Source organism: Octodon degus, unplaced genomic scaffold (assembly GCF_000260255.1).
Source record: "Octodon degus isolate 3935 unplaced genomic scaffold, OctDeg1.0 scaffold00084, whole genome shotgun sequence".
In the NCBI taxonomy this organism is placed as follows: Eukaryota; Metazoa; Chordata; class Mammalia; order Rodentia; family Octodontidae; genus Octodon; species Octodon degus.
In genome coordinates this window covers 485,390-495,811 of record NW_004524660.1, presented here as the reverse complement: position 1 = coordinate 495,811, position 10,422 = coordinate 485,390, and the positions used below count along the sequence as shown (strand labels likewise).

Genomic DNA, 10,422 nt, shown 5'->3' with positions numbered 1-10,422 from the left:
CTGATTGGCAAATTCTTCTGCCCTGTGTTTAAACGAAGTGATACTTTCTAACTTCTGTCACTCCACTAAAGGTTTCTTCAATTACAAAGAATTTTGTATCTGTAGCTGACATTTATCTCCAGGCTTCTTTCTCCCATACCAAGGAGGGGGGCAAAGTGGTAAACTCTTAATGCTTAGTTCTGCTCATCCTCCAGTCTCCAAAAGCAAACTTCTTGAAAGAATTCCCCATTCTTGCTTTTCAAATTTTATTACTTACTGTTTATTATTCTTGTTATTGTTATTACTGCAATCTGGCTTCTTATATCCAGCCATCGTCACTCCTAATAAATAAGACTCAGTATCACAGAGTTTTGGTGCGCAGCATGCTTAGTAAAGACCTGTTTCTGTGAAGGAAAGAAAAAGCAAAATTTGGCATCAAGAAATTAAGATGCGGGCCAGCCAGATAGCTCAGCAGACTAAAGCACCTTCTTAAGCAGAGCACAGGGGCTGGGTCTGAACCTTGGCCTGACATGCCAGCCCCACCCCCAGGGTGCGCTGAGACTGCAAATGAGACTGGACATAGTGGCACGCACCTATAATCCCAGTGGTTGGGAGGCTGAAAGCAGGAAAATCACTACAGTTCTGAGCTATATAATGAGACTATGTAATGTACACCCTGTAGACTGTACCAAATACATTTTAAAAAAGAAATTAAGATGCAATGCCTAGTTTCTTTTTTATTTCAAATGCTATGATTTATTGAGCATACTTTACTGGAAGCTTAATAGAAATATTGGCTCAAAGTAATTTGAGCAGAGGATATTTGCACTGTCTTTGATTTCTGGCCAATTCATATTCTTTCTTAAACTGTAGGTGAACCTCAAAAAGAGAAAACTTCTAGGACAATGCCTAGTTTTAACAAAAATGTTGGTGTAGTCCACGTAGAAATCCAAAATTGGGGTGAACTTTCAATGTTTCATCCAGAAGTGTGATTGGGTAGGACTTCATGCACCATAATCATCAGTTACTGCATTCAGGTTGTGATGAAGAAGCCTTCAGATAAGAAAAAGCTATAGTTAAGGTAGTTATCCAGAGGCTCTCAGAGTTGAGGATTGTCTGCTTGTAGCATGTATAGCAATAAGGAAATGAGATTTCTCATTTCTAAGAGTCCTGCATGATGCATCAGGAAATCCACTGTACTCAGAGTCTGAATCTATTATCTGACTCAAGCAGCTGCTTATGGCAGTTGATACCATTTATGGTATTCATTTATAGTTTTTCCAAAACACTATTATTCTCTCTCTTGATGAGATTGGAAATACACTTTCCTGGGTTTCCCTCCAACTTTTTGCCTACTTGTCCTTCGAGTCTTTGAATAGTTTGTCCCTCGTTTTACATAGGGGAATTTTAAAAGTCTTGATTGCTGATCCTACTTTTGCTCAAACTGACTTGCCTACCTGTGTGACTTCACCCATGTCTATAACAACTCAGTACTTTTTTGTGTTGCTGTACTACCAAATACATATATAATATGTGCTAGACACTGTTCTGAATTCTTTCAAAATATTAACACATTAACTTCTAACAACTATTAAAACATTACACAGAGATAAACAAATGACCTGTAGACACTAAAAATAACTTCCCAGGAGTCCATGAAGCTTCTGAATGAAAGAGCTAGTTTGCAAATCTAGGTGGTCTGTAGATACTATGTACTTTACTACTGTTATGCTACCATTAACTCATAAATTTATATCCCCAGTTTTTATTTCCTCTCAGATGCTCTGGCTTTCCAAGTGCGTTATTGAGATCGCCTTTGAAATTTTAAAAGCCTCTTCAAATGAGAAAATATTCAAAGTGAAACATGACTTTCTCCTCACCATCAAAGTTTTCCTTTTATGGTGCTCTATCTCCAGAAAAAAAAAAAATACATGTCATCCTATTAAAAATGCTTGGCAAGTGCAAGGTTCTGAGTTTAATCCCTGGTACAAAAAAAAAAAAAGCTTTAAGTCCAGAAGTCCAGTTGTCATTCTTAGTAATTTTTCCTTTTGCATCAAAACTATATATTCATCACCAAATCTTACAGGTTTTAGCTTCATAATATTTTACACATCAGCTTTTTGTTTCTAACACTACTGTGCTGGACCAAGATGATTTGGCCTAGTTAAGTTTTAACTGATATCATCATGCCTACTTTTGTTTTTCTCCAAACGCTGCCTTTTGAAAACACAAATATTATCATTTCACCCTATTACACTAAAAAGTTGTATTTCTCATTGCTATTGGGTTTAGACCAAAATTTTTATCCTAATCAAGATTCTGAATTAATGTATGTTACTGTCTCCTACAGTACTGAAAAAACAAGTGTATACTTGAAGAATTAATAGCAAAAATGACACAAAACAACAAAACAGCCAGCTATGAGAATTTCAATCTCTAGAAAAATTAGAAGTTCTCTCTTTTTTTTTTTTTTATGGAATGTGCTTTCTTCATCTGCTAAACTAGACGCTAAAATCTGGCTGAGCCATGAGTCTATTCACAGAGTGCGGCCCACGGGCAGAGAGCATAGGTCCAGCTCCTCCTGCCACACACGCGTCCTCCAGGTGGGTGTGGGCCACCCAGCACCTGCGCAGGATGCCGGCCCACGGAGCACACCCTCACAACGGGACGGCACCACACAGTGGCCGCATGGTCAGCGCTTCTTCAGGCTGTAGGCCAGGCTGCTGGGGACCCGGGAACCCTGCAGGGTGGTGAATTCCAGACAGCCGAACTGGTCCGCTTGTGGTAACGGGGCTTGCTCTTCTTGAAGATGTCCTCCAAGTCCAGTGGGAGGATGACCCCAAAGAGCTCGGCCAGGTTGGGGGGGGGTGGTAGTACTGGTGGATGATGGCCTGGCTGAGTTGCGCGCCCCTGGCCCAGGCAGGGACGAGCTTGCGGGGCTGGGCCTCGTCGTCCGTGGAGTCGTCACTGTTCAGGTCCATCCCATAGTTACAGTATCCATCCAGGTTGATCTTCCGGGGATGCTTAGATCCCTGCGGAGTCATTTGATAGGAGGTGCAGGCCGGGGACTGCACGTCCACGGTCACATTCAGGGCCTTGCTGGCCCCTGCCGTCTCCCTAGCTTTCTTCTCCTGCTGCTCCTGCAGCCGCTGCTCGGCCAGGCACTGCTCCTCCTCCTTCTTCTTCTCCTCTAGTTCTCGCTGCAGCCGCAAGGCCTTCTCCCGCTCTTGTAGCTCCCTCTCTGCCTGAAGCCGCTCCTGCTCCTGCCACCGCTCCTGCTCCTGCCACCGCTCCTGCTCCTGCTCCTCTGCCAGGCGCCGAGCCTCGGCCGCCTTGCGCAGCCGCTCCTGCTCCTCCTCCTTCCTCTTCTGCAGTAGCTCCTGGTGGCGCCGCTCCTCCTCCCGCTGCAGCCACCGGAGCCTCCGCGCCTCCTCCTCCTGCCTCCTGCGCGCCTCGGCCTCCTCCATCTTCTTGGCCATTGCCTTCTTCTTGGCCTTCTCCTCTGCCTGCCGCTCTTCCTTGGCCTTCTCTGTCTTCTCCTCGAGCTGCGCGAGCTTCTGCTCCATTTGCCTCTTCTTCTCCTCCTTCGGCTGCTCCACCCACTCACGCGCCTGCAGCACCTTGCGGTGGCACTCCTCCCGCTTCATCTTCTCCTCCTCCTGCTGCCGCCGCTTCTCCTCCTCCACCTTCTGCTTGCGCAGCTGCTCAGTCTCTTCCTTCCGCCGCAGGTTCTCCAGGCGCTGTCTCTCCTTCTCCTTGTTAGCTGGGCAGGGAGGGGAGGGTGTCTTGTTCTTTGGGGGCTGCAGCTCCTCATCCACCAGGGAAGTCGCCTTGTCTAACTCGCTCATCGCCCGCTTGTAGCTGCGCTTCCCCCTGACGCTCTGGGGTGGCTCTCGGTATCCATCGGCTTCGTCAGCTGCAGCCCCTTGCTGCCCTTTGGGGGGCATCTCAGGGTCACTGGGGCCGGGCTGTGAGTCAGGTGTGTGCACGGTGGTCTCGGTGGCACTGTGGGGCAGCAAGGTGTCCCCACCGCTCCCAGGCACCTGGGGCTTAGCTGCTGCCGCTGCAGGTGCAGCCTCCCTGCTGGGTTCCTCCTGATTGGGGCCAACCTTCTGGGGCACCTCGACATGCAGGAGCCTCTCCAGGTAACTGACAGATGATGAGGCTAGAAGCAGCGGGCTCTGCAGCCGCGTCCTTGGTGACCCTCCTGCTCGAGCTGAGGCTGGCGCCTTCCTGCTTAGCCACCTGGGGTTACTCCTGGGCCTGCGTGTCTTGGGGACCTGGGGCGGTGAGGCTGCGCCGCACGGGCCGGCAGCCTTCGGGAGTGAAGTTTTCTGGCTGGATGGCAACCAGCACCTGCTCACGCCACGGAGAGTCCAGGGAGCTGGGCGAGTCCTGGGGCCTCAAGGAGGCATGCGCAATCTTGAGCTTGCAGGCGGATCGCGCTGGGCCAGCACCTGGACTCCTGGGCCCCTTCGGGGTGGTCACCAGGGCACTCGCCACGACAGACTCTGGCCGCCCAGGCTTTGGTTTCTTGGGTGTTGAGTCCTCAACCAAAGTCGGGGCATCCTGCGCAGCTGCAGCTGCGGCTGGGGCCAAGGCCTGCGATGCAGCCGAGGTGGCAGTGAGCTTCATCTGTGTGAGCTGCTGCTCGGCACTACGGTGCTCCTCAAAGCTAATCTCCACCACCAGCTTCCTGCGCTGGTCCCTGGGGGGCGCCACGGCGGGCTCCGGAGCGGCTAGTAGCCTGGAGGCTGCTGCGGCAGCTGTGGCACGTGTCACCCTCCGCAGCACAGGAGAGCCCTGTTCCCCCAACACCTTGGCCAGTTTCTCCACCCTGTCCTTGCCATGCAGGGTCTGGGAGCTCCGCCGGCCACTCCGGATCTTTCTGCAGGATGACCTCTTCCGGATAGGGTCTCCGTTTTCATCCTGAACAGAGGAACCCCGTCTCCTCCTCCGGCGATTCTTCTGAGAAGGAGTCTTGGGCATCAGCTCGGGCTTTTTGCTGAATTCTCTGGTGAACATGCGCTCCGCCTCCTCCTGGATCTCCCTGAGCCACACGAGATCCTTGTTGTCCATGTTGCACACGAAGTCCATGAGCTTCTGGTCGCAAAGGCCCAGCAGGTGCAGGGGTCCTGGGGCAGTCGTCCCCATGGTGGCTCTGTCCGGCCGCCTCCGCCTCAGGCTCGTCGGTCGAGTCCGCCGTCTCCGCCCGGCCCCCGCCCGCCAGGTCCGCTAGCTCTGGGTCTGCACTCTCCGCACCAGCCAAGTTCTCTTTTACTGCTATCTAAGGATGTTAGGTGCTAAATCCAAGGACCACCAGAGTGGAGGAAATCATTAATTTCTCTTGTACATCCTCACATTTTTCATATCCTCTCATTAAACACCATATTAGTCACTTTTCTCTCCTTGCTGAGAGAGCATTATTTTTTTTAACAATGAGAAAAAAGTAACTTTAGCTCAAAGTTAAAGAAGGAAAGGGTTACTTAGCTCAGTTTACAGAGGTTTCAGTTCATCATTGGCTGGCTCAAAGGCAGTATGGAATAGCACACAGAAATTGCAGAAAAAAGTGTTCATAAGAAGGTAGCAAAGCAAAGGAAAAGGGAAAAACAAGCCTCTTTCTGCTTCTTATCTCGTATCTAGGCTGCTGGGATTAGGGTGGTGTTAACCAGTGAGATGATTAATAATTGCCCATGCTTAATCCTAGCACCCTTAATTCTAGCATTGCTCTGAGAATCTGGTCACACACTCTAGATTCAGCCACATCTGAAAAACTCCACCTATGACTATGTGAGGCTTTGGGAGAACATAGAGACATTAACTATCGCATCCAAAACAAGTGACAGCCACGCCTCTGATAAATATTGGATAACATGAATATAAGAGAAACCTATGCTAACAAAAAGAATTGATAAAAGTAGACATAGATATACCAGACAAAGTTAAGAAATAATTGAAATATACATCAACAAAATGTTCAGCTATATACAAACAAGTAATTTGTTTTATGTCAATGTGGTATTGCAATGCAGTTTAAGAAGAAAACTTCAGAGGAAATTGGCTTGTGGAGTTGAACTTAGTATAATCAGCAGTCATTCTTTGCTGTCATTGGGTCTTATACCTCTAAGTTCACTCAGAAAAGAAGAAAAGGGCTCAATATTAATTTTTTCTAAAACAGGACAGTAGAGGGGATAGGTATATGCATGAAGTAGCTGCTTTAAAAAGAAAATGAATAACATGTACTTTGTAAAACAGTAACAATTAGATAAAGTAAAAATGCAAATATTAAGAAATTTTAAAAGAAAACCATATCTTAAATATATGTATTTACTTATTTGGTAAAGGGTCTCAATAAGCAGTTTGGACTATACAGCATTCAGTAACGGGAACTGAACATGGGTACTTGCACTTGCCAGGCAGGTGCTTAGACTGCCAGGCTATCTCCCCAGCTAAATATATATCAGGGTAATAATAAATATGAAAAGTAGAATAACTAAAATTTTTTAAAATGACATGCTAAGAGTAAGGGCTGACAAAATGAATTAATCATTCGAAGTTAATTTTGAGAAAGTCTTCCAAAAGGCAATGCAAACAATGTGAAATTACAAAACATAAAAGACAAGTAGAACATGGCCACAGAGAATATCATAAAACCTGGCTAATCCAAATCCCTTCAGGATAGGGTTTCAGGATACATCCTGAGGGGATTTGACTGACCTTGTCAGATGCAAAAGTTACATTTCTTGTTATATAGGTCTTGCTTTATCTTGGTCTTAACCATCCAGCAGACGAGTATAAAAATGAGGTATAAAAAATAAAGCTGGGGCCAGAGAGATGGCTTAATAGAATAAGCACTTCCCTGGCAAGCAAAAGGGGCTGAGTTCAATCCCCTGTTCCAAAAAAAAAAAAAAAAAAAAAAAGCCATATTTATATTCCGAGCTGTAAAAGACTCCAGTCAACAACTTCTGACTGGTAACTCACTACTAATATGGACTACTAGACTATATTGGATTATTTTGCTGAATTTACTCACCTACAATATTTAAATGGCAATGGAATACTCACCTCTGACAAAACTAAACAAAAAAGAGGGATATAAATGGCCATTTTGTATATGTATATACAAAATAGGATAGATATATAACTTCTTTTAATTCAGTGAGAGGTAAGATTTGTACTAATTGTGTTTGGACAGGATATCATGTCTGCATCCTCTACTATGAATAACTACTAGAAACACAACGATATACAATGTACTAATTATTGAAACTATCCTAATGATCAGTTTTAACTGTCTCATTGCTATTTGTTTCTCAATAAAATTAATAAAATATAAGATTAAAAAAAGTATTCCTGCTCTAAGGATGTGCTGAGCCAGGGACAGAGTCCAGGCATTGTGGGGTATAGCTGTAATCCCAGTTCTGGGGAACCTAAAAACAGAATGATCACCATGAGTCCAATCTGCATAATGAGACCTGGTATCAAATACACAAATAAAAAAAAAAGTTAAAAGTAAAGAAACAGGCATTTAAACCTTCTCAGTAAGCCCAAGCCCAGGTCCAGCGAGTGTGTGGGAGAGCTTCTGGCTCCCCTGTACCCACGAGACCTCTGCAGACCAAACCCAGGCATGCCTCTTGAGTGAGATACTCTGCCATGCCCTTGGGAACACTCCACCCCTCTGAAGGAACCCCCCCCCACAAGCTGGCTGAGTGCGTGAGAACTTCTCCTACCCTCCCAGGACAGCCCCCAGATCCAACCCAAGCCCAGACTCAGGGAGTGTGTGGCAGAGCTTCCCACTCCCCAGCACCTGCGGGACTTCTCCAGAAAAATCCAGAATCCATGGCACGCCACATGAGTGAGACCCTCTGCCCCTCCACCCCTCCTGAGAACACCCCCCAAGCCCACCAAGTCAGTGAGAACTTCTGCCGCTCTCTCAGGACTCCCCAGTTCCAGCCCAAGGCCAGGCCTGGCGAGTGTGTGGGAGAGCTTTGCACTACCCTGAACTCCATGGACCCCTCGAGACCCACACCATGCCTGGCATACACAACTGGGATGAAACTCTACAGCTGAATTCCCTACAGAGAGACGAGGGGGCCAGAACCACCCAACCAATCCAAGAGCAAAACATCTTCAAGAGGGGCACAACAGGTAAACTTCCAAGGGCTGCAACAGGAAGAAGCTGAACACAACAGCTAGACCCAAGACAGGCACAACTGGATAAACTCAAACTTAAATGATCTGCACCCAAATTCATTAGATGCTAAGGTTACATCTGCACAAAAGCTTTACACAAAAGATCAGAGGACAGTGCTATACAAAATGATTCAGAGAAGGAACAAAATGGAATCTCTGGCCTCGAGCACTCCCAGAAAAAGTACAGAGGAAACTAGCACAGAAGAAATAGGGAATCACACAGCTGAAATGTCTGAACTAATAGTGTCTGAAAAAAAATAGTGTCTGAAATAAAGAAACAAGACCAGAAAGGTATAGAGGAACTCAGATCAAAAAAACCCTCTGAAATAAAAAAAGAAATCTCTGAATTAATAGAATTTGAAGTAAAGAATCAAATGCAGAAACATATGGAAGAAACATGATCAGAAAATATTTCCATACTAAATGAATTAATAACTGCTTCTAAAGAAGACACTGTTAAAAAAAATAGAGGGAATGAGAAAAATGATGGATTCCTTGATGAGCAATACAAGGAAGAAATAAATCACAAGAAGTAGAGCAAAAGAGATATAGAGGAACTTAAAATCTCAATCACAAGCTTGTAAAACCATGTGAATGAAAGTGAAGATAGATTGTCAAATCTTAAAGATGCCATTGCAGCTAATGAAAATGTAAAAAACAACTAGGATCCAGGAAAAAACAACTAGGAACCAGGAAAAAATAATCCATCACCTGGAAGATGAAACAAAGATGAACAATGTGAGACTGAAAAGCATTAATGAGAAAGAAGGAGTCAATACGAATCACATAAAATGATTATGGGCAGAAGTAATAGCAGAAAACTTCCCAAATATGAGAAAACAATCTGACATTCAGGAAACTGAAGCATACAGAATGCCAAATAATTTTTAACTTAATTAAAACACACCAAGACATATAATAGTAAAGATCCCAGAAATTCAGCACAAGAACAATATACTGAAAACCACTAGAGAAAATAAACAGATCACATTCAAAGGAAAACACATGATAATTACATCAGACTTCTCTTCACAAACCATAAAGGCAAGAAGAGCATGGAGCAGAGTACTTCAAGTCCTCTCTGAAAACAAATTCCAGCCCACAATATTGTACCCTGCAAAACTCTCTTTCAAGTTTGATGGAGAAGTGAAATACTTCCATACCAAAGAACAAATAAGGAATTTCATGATGGCAAGCCAACCCTACACAGACCACTGAAAGATGATCTAGAGAGGGACAAAAATGATCAGAATTCCATGAATGAGAACAGAAGGAATCCATTAAATAGGGCAAAAAATGAAACACAGGAGAAAAAGGAGTAAACAACAGCAGGTAAATACAATATGATCATAAGTCAATACATCTCAATTATAACCATCAAGTCACCAATTAAAAGACTCAACTCACCAATTAAAAGAAATAGACTGGCACAATGGGTTAGGAAACAAAATCCAAAAATATGCTGTATAGAAGAAACACAGTTAACTCATAAAGAAATTCAGAGGCTGAAAGTCAAAGGATGGAAAACAAATCTACACACCCCAGCACCTCAGAAAAAAGCAGGGATAGCAGTCCTGTTCTCAGACAGTCTCAACTTCAAATGAATGATCAAATGAAATAAAGATGGCCACTAAACACTGTTTAGGGGAAAAATTCAAGAGAAAGAGGTAACACATAAATATGTATGCACCAAATACAGGAGCACCCAACTATATAAGACAAATCTTAATGGACATGAAAAGTCTAATATCCAATATCACAGTCTTCACAGGAGACCTTACCACCCCCTTCTTCCAAAGAGATAGGTCAAGCAGACAAAAAAATTAGCAAAGAAGTAGCAGAATGGAAACGGAGCTTGGAACAAATGGACTTAGTGGACATATACAGAGTGTTCCACCCAACGACAGCTGTATACACATATTTTTTCAACTGCACATGGGTCATTTTATAAAATAGACCACATACTAGTCCATAGGTCATGCTTAACTATATGTAAGAAAACAGAAGTTATCCCATACATATTATCTGCCCACAGTGCAATGAAACTGGAAATAAACAACAAAATAAATGAGAAAACTCCCTTAAACACATGGAAATTAAACAACATCCTACTCAGAAATCAATGGGTCATAGATGAAATTAAACAAGAAATTCAACAATATCTGCAACTCAATTAAAATTCAAACACAACTTATTGGAATTTATGGGATGCAATGAAAGCAGTTCTCAGAGGGAAATTTATAGCTGTGA

The 10,422-nt window shown here is 44.3% G+C and overlaps 1 pseudogene; it reads right to left on the bottom strand.

The window, feature by feature from the left end:
• Positions 1-2,671: 2,671 nt before the first annotated feature.
• On the bottom strand, positions 2,672-5,233 carry LOC101593220 (annotated as a pseudogene).
• Positions 5,234-10,422: the final 5,189 nt, after the last annotated feature.